General features: G+C 38.0%; 1 pseudogene; it reads left to right on the top strand.

The window, feature by feature from the left end:
• The first annotated feature begins 3344 nt into the window (after positions 1 to 3344).
• Positions 3345 to 5360, top strand: LOC144375698 (melanoma inhibitory activity protein 2 pseudogene; annotated as a pseudogene).
• The last annotated feature ends 1914 nt before the right edge of the window (positions 5361 to 7274 follow it).

Consider the following 7274-nt stretch of genomic DNA (forward strand, 5'->3'; position numbering starts at 1 on the left):
GAGATAACAGGAAATTACCTCAAAATGATAAAAGCTATATACACTAAGCCTCAGGCCAGCATCTTTCTCAATGGAGAAAAATTGAAGACATTCCCTTTAAAATCTGGAACAAGACAGAGATGCCCTCTCTCACCACTTCTATTCAACATAATTCTTGAAACACTAGCCAGAGCAATTAGACAGATGAAAGACATTAAAAACATAAATATAGGAAAAGAAGAAATTAAATTAGCACTATTTGCCAATGACATGATCCTATACCTAGCAGACCCAAAAAATTCAACCAAGAAACTTCTAGAACTAGTAAATCAATCCAGCAAAGTGCAGGATATAAAATCAATACCAAAAAATCAAAGGCATTCCTGTATATCAGTGACAAATTCTCTGAAATGGAAATGAGGACAACTACTCCATTCATAATATCCTCAAAAAAAAAAAAAAACCTGGGAATCAACTTAACAAAAGAGGTGAAAGAGCTATACAATGAAAACTACAGAACCCTGAAGAAAGAAATAGAAGAAGACCTTAGAAGATGGAAAAATTTACCTTGCTCATGGATTGGTAGAATTAATATTATTAAGATGGCCATATTACCAAAAGCACTTTACAGTTTCAATGCAATTCCCATCAAAATAGCAATGACATTCTTCCAGAAATGGAAAAAGCAATCATGAAATTCATCTGGAAGAACAAGAGACCCAAAATAGCTAAAGTAATTCTAAGAAGGAAGAGTGAAATTGGTAGTATCATGATTCCAGATTTTAAACTATACTATAGAGCAATAGTAACAAAACCTGTGTGGTACTGGCACCAAAACAGGCTGGTAGACCAAGGGTACAAAATAGAGGACACAGAGACAAATCCACAAAATTACAACTACCTTATATTAGACAAAGGTGCTAAGACCATGCAATGGAGAAAGAATAGCATCTTCAACAATGGTGCTGGGAGAACTGGAAATCCATATGCAACAAAATGAAATTGAATCCCTTTCTCTCACCATGCACAAAAGTCAACTCAAAATGGATCAAGGAGCTAGGAAACAGACCAGAGACTCTGCATGTAAAAAAAGATAAAGTTGGCCCTAATCTTCATCACGTGAGGGCAGGCCCCAAATTTCTTAATAAGACACCTATAGCACAAGAGTTAAAACTAAGAATCAACAAATGGAACAAATTCAAACTAAAAAGTTTTTTTCTCAGGAAGAGAAAAAATATCTGAGGTGAATAGGGAGCCTACATCCTGGGAACAAAATTTTACCCCTCAAACATCAGATAGAGCTCAATCTATAGAGTATACAAAGAACTCAAAAAGTTAAACAACAACAACAAAATAACCCAATCAACAAATGGGCCAAGGACTTGAAGAGAAACTTCTCAGAAGAGGATATACAATCAATCAACAAATACATGAAAAAATGCTCATCATCTCTAGCAATCAGAGAAATTCAAATTAAAACTACTCTAATATACCATCTCACTCCAATAAGAATGGCAGCCATTATGAAGTCAAACAACAATAAGTGCTGGCAAGGTTGCAGGAAAAAAAGTACACTCATATCTTGCTGCTGGGACTGAAAATTGGTGCAGCCAATTTGGAAAGCAGTATGGAGATTCCTTAGAAACCTGGGAATGGAACCACCATTTGACCCAGCTATTCCCCTTCTCGGGCTAGAGCAAAAAGACCTAAAAAGAGCATACTACAGGACACAGCCACATCAATGTTTATAGCAGCACAATTCACAATATCTAGAAAGTGGAACCAACCTAGATGCCCTTCAATAGACGAATGGATTTAAAAAATATGGCATTTATACACAATGGAATATTACTCAGCACTAAAAAATAACAAGATCATGGCATTTGCAGGCAAATGGATGGCATTAGAGCAAACTATGCTAAGTGAAGTGAGACAATCCCTGAAAAACAAATGTCAAATGTCTTCTCTGATATAAGGGGGGTGACTCAAAATGGGATACGGAGGAAGAGCATGAGAAGAAGACTACCACTAAATAGGGAAGAAAGTTGGGAGGGAAAGAGTAGGAGAAGGAAAGTTGCACAGAAGATGAAAGGAGAAGCACATTGTTATACAGAATACATATATGATGTTCTAATGAGAAAAAGAAAAAAAGTGTGGCACATTAGATTGGAAAGACTGAAAGGATGGGAGAGGAGGTGAGGAATAAGGAGGATAGGACGGGCAGAAGAATAAAATAGACAATATGATTGATGTATGTACAATCCATGTATGTATTATATGTAAAAATACATTCTGCTGTCATGTGTGACTAAAAAAAATTTAAAATAAAGTAAAAATAAACAGTACAATGATCAAAAATAATAGTTTTTATTTAACCAGCTGTTTAATTTTTATGGTTGCTTGATCTATAAAAAAATAAAATTTAATAAAAACAATGTTATGGGTAAAAATAAAAAAAGAAAAAGAAGTCATTAACCCAGCTTTAAAAAAAGAGAAAGAAAGTATCATGAGAGTTTTCTTCTTTAGAAATAATTCAAATGACCTTCCTAGAAAGAGTCAGCAGGTCTGGGGATATAGCTGAGTGGTAGTGGGATGGCCTAGCATGCAGAAGGCCTTGGAGTTTAAAGCCCAATACTGCAAGAAAAGAAAAGGGAGGGAAGGGAGAACAAAAATAAGGAAGGGTGGGAGGAAAGGAGGAAGTAAAGAAGGAAGAAAAAAGGAAAAAATGAAGAAAGGGAGGGAGGAAGGAAGGAAGGAAGAAAAAGGAGAGAGAACAAAAGCAGGGAAAGCAATGGGTCATTAAATCAAAAGGGCAAGCAGTACAAATATAAATATATGACATAAAATCTGTTGAGACAGTTTAGAAAGCTTTAGAATTTGCATGACATCACACTGAGTGGTATTATGACTGTATAGAAACTTAAGAAGCTCCCCCTTGGCCTGGCCTAAACCAAACTCAGGGGTGGGAGGCATAGAGAGGAGTTCTGTCTGGCTGGAGTAGAAGGGACCTGAACCCCTGGCACTTCAGGATGCACTGGTTAGGGAAGGAAGGGGCCAAGACTACCCTGATGGGCACTTGAGCACCACAAGGCTCCTGGGAGTCCTTCACCCCAGCTCCCCACCATCACAACACCCCCTTGCATGGGTTGTCAGTGGTCTGTTCCATTGCCTGGTGCAGGCTTGAGTTCCTTATCAAACCCCTGATTGTCCATAGCCTACGTTGGCCTGCCTGGGCAGGCTGTGGTTGTGGTGGCAAGAGCCAAAGCCAACTTAGCTTGATGGAGGCACCAAGGACTGCCCTACAGCCATATTAGCGGGTGGTCCTGAAAGAAGTAGGCAGGGTTGTGGCAGCATTGTCTGAAGACATGAAGCCAGGCCCTAATTCTTATGGTGTTCCTTGGGAGTTGGTGATGTGTAGAGCTATTGGATGTTTTGCTCTTCTCTTGTTTTTGTGGAGAAGTTTTCAGTGTGTTAGAAGCAGGCTTTATGTGGGAAGAGAAAAACAGCTGGCTTTAAAACATTCTAGACTAATTGAAGAGAAATTTGAACTACTTGAAAAAGTTAGCCTTTTTCAAAAAGAGCTTGAAGGCTTAGAGTCAACTTTAAAGGGCAGCAGTTCTGAGAAGGGTCCAAGAGACGTCCCCAATTTGGAGGCAACCTATGAAAAGCTGCATAGGTCCAAACCTAGCCATGGGGATGAAAGACTCTTTCTAGAAAAAGAGATAGAAGAACAAAAGGCCAAACATTGTAAACAGGATGAAATCATGGCAGATATATCGAGAAGGATAAAATCCCTTGAAAGTGAATCAGAATCAATCAGATCAAAAATAGCTGAAACTAAAACAAACTTGAGACTAATTCAAATGAGTGAGGAAGGACTTCAGCTGGCAATGAAGGAAGCCTTGGATGGATGTTCCCAGCTTCAGCAAAGTCAGGAACCGATCTTACAAGGAGACGCTGAAGCATGGAGAGAACAAGGATGTGTCCAATGTAAAGAGAGCACCACATTGGAAGACTCTCTAATCCATGCAAAACAAGTTCAAACTGGTAAAGAAAATCACATGGATTCTCTGACTGAAGGCTTGCTGAAGATGAAAGATAGGTCTTCTCCAACCAAGGGAGCCCAAACAGACATTGGGAACTTGGAATGGGGAATGACGAGTGAATCAGGAATTGGTGCTCACTTGGATGATGAGCCCAAAGGATCTTTGAAGCAACTGGTGTATGGTGCTAAGCTAAAGGCCTCCTTAGAAACCTTAGAAGGACAAAGATATCAAACTTGTGCTTTCTTATCTGAAGTAGAGAAAAAAAAGGACCTTAGAGAACAGATTAGAAGTCTGAAGACTGAACAGGCCACCTTGCTGTCACAAAATACATGGCTTGAAAGTGAGAATGAGAACCTTCAGCAGAAATTCAAAGTCATGGTGGAATGCTATCAAGAAAATATTATGAAACTCCATGGGAAACTCAGAGTAGAGGAAAATTACCGGGTGGAGCAAGAGGAGAAACTTTCCAAGGTCAAAGAAGAGATGGACCATACAAGAGAAGAGCTGGAGATCTACAGAAAGCGAGCCAAATATCTTAAAGAAGAATTGGAGAGAACCATTCAGTCCTGTCAGGGGAAGATTATTTACTCTGAGAAAAAAGCACATGAGAGTGAGTTGGCGGCTTGGATTGCTGAAAGAAACCTCCATTATTTCATGAAACAAAACGCTCGCAATAGACAAAAGTTAACTGAAAGGGAGCTTCAATTGGAACTTGTAGAGGAAGATCCCTATGCACTTGGTGTTTCAAATGCAGCATTGGGCAGAAAGCATTCCTCCAATGGTCCCTCACCATTGGGTCCTCCTTGGCAAGGTGGATGTTATTCGAATTATGGCAGACCATCGCGACCAGCAGAACTCAGAGGTTCTAATATGCCTTCTTTGGATAAAGAGAATGAGCCTATGTCTTCAGAAAGTCTATCCAGTAGAAAGGAGACCAAAATCAATCATGATGATTCCAATGTGCTCGATTCATCTCTCCCTGCTGAAAACCAAGCAACTGGCTCTGGCTCATTGTTGGCACCTTTCCTTCCAGTCAGAGATGAATTGTTTCCTGTGGACCCAAGGAGTCAGTTCATGAGAAGAGGACCATTTTTCCCTCCGCCTCCTCCAGGAAACAGGTATGGGGCACCTCGAGATTATTTTCCACCAGGCCCACCACCCCCTCCATTTTTTCCAATGCCAGATGTCTATGAATGGAGGTATTTTCCTCATGACCTTCCCCCAAGAGCTGGATTTTTTTGCCCACCCCCACATTCTGAAAGTAGAAGTGAGTGCCCTTCAGGCTTCATTCAGTCTTCAAGTGAGCCTGCTACTGAACATCAACAAGAAACCTGATGTTTCTGATCTCTCTTCAAAAGTAATTTGACTTACCTCTCATTTTTAGTTTTTAAGTAATTGTTTTTACTAAAGTAAGTGATTATACTTTTGCTCTGATTGAAGCTAAATAAAACTATAATTCTTAGGATAGTACTTTGGAAATAAAGATGGTTTAAATATGATACTATGAGTAAATTATTTCCATTCTATTTTACTCTAAAGATTACAGCATTGAATTTGATTAATCCACTATTCTATAAACAACAATGGGATTTTCATGTATGTCATCTAGCCTTTGGGGATATTTTAAATGCCCAACAAAGGCAGTCCCTTTATACAAAGAAGTGTATTTACTATTATTATAGCAAATGTGTAAGGTACTTTATGGTTAATGAAAGATTTTTATTGATTTTCTGTCTTGTGTGGCATGTCAACTAGTTTTCCTATAAAACAATAACTAGAGCATATTAAGAGTAAACCAGAAAACACTACTAAACATGTCATGGAAGTAGGAGATCTCAAATACAAAGAAAGTTGCAGTTCTCAGGAAACATTTTGGAAATTGGAAACCACAATTTAAACTCACTCTGTTCCCATTTTCCCTGAGTCATCTTGATAACTTCTTCTTCTTCCTCCCTCCTCATGGTCCTCCTCCTCCTTCTCTTCCTCCTCCTCCTCCTTCTTTTTCTTCTTCTTCTACCTATTTTTCTTCGTGTTCTTCATCTTTGAGTTCTTCTTCTACCTTTAATTAATAAACCACTCAATCAGTTAATTAATTTTTATGTGGTTCTGAGGATCCTACTCAGTACCTTGCATGTGCTAAGGGAGTGCTGTTCCACTGACCCACAACCACAGTTCCTGTCTTTTATATTTTATGCCCATTTTCATGAAATTTAGAATTGCATTCTGCTGTCATTCACTGATATATGTTTACCTAGTCTTTGGTTTTGGGGGAGAGATTTCTAAAATACACATGAATTATTAGGACACTGAAACAAGAATCAGACACATAATTCTCAGCATTTGGTATTCTTAGATTTGATACTCAAAAAATGACTCTGCTAAACTACTTTAAGTTTTTTGAACTTCTCACTTTCTACTTCTATATCATTGCCAAGAAGTGACAATTGGCCAACCTGCACCAATACACAGAGAACACTTCCAACAAGTTTTACCCAATAGAGACAAAGAACTAACATGTATTAAAAATACCCTAACTATAGGTAAAGCTTTATTCAAATGTTAAATATGCTCTATAAATGTGTGTGTGCATGTGTTTAAAGTACACATTTAAACCTAAAATGAATGCAGTAGTATAACCTCCTTCTTAAAAATAAGAAGCATCTCTATTAAAACATTTGAAGCACAGTGAAGAATCTGCCTGATACTTGAGCCCAAAATTAATAGAAAAGAAAAAAATTCGGGTCTTGCAAAAGAAAGTCTACACTTTTAATAAATCTAATAATTCTGTTTTCCCTCAAGAGTCACACTGGTTGTCAAATCAGTCCTTACTTGCCAGCATAAAATATTACTTTCTCTAAGTGAGTGGATGAAAGTTCCTCAGTTATGGTCTGTATAAAATGAACTGATGATCACTCACTGATTGTTATCCAGAACTACTTTTGCCCTAACTACTATTGGTGAATATTTTCTCATATAGTTCATGTTTTATACCAGTCAACTTGAAAGAATCTAATTTCAGGTATAAATCTGAACGGAAATAGCGAAATACCATGATACAGTCCTCTAACAATATTTTGCTTCAAGAGAAAAAAGGTGAAAGGCTGTTCTAAACAAAACACCACTTACTAAATCAGCTTCCAACTCTGTAAATGACAGTTAAGTAAAACAAAACAATATTTGTGGGAGGCCATCCTCACATGTGATGGGCAATTTATCTTCTACTGATAAAGATATGTATTTGACTATTTT

This window comes from Ictidomys tridecemlineatus, chromosome 3 (assembly GCF_052094955.1).
Source record: "Ictidomys tridecemlineatus isolate mIctTri1 chromosome 3, mIctTri1.hap1, whole genome shotgun sequence".
NCBI classification, from domain to species: domain Eukaryota; kingdom Metazoa; phylum Chordata; class Mammalia; order Rodentia; family Sciuridae; genus Ictidomys; species Ictidomys tridecemlineatus.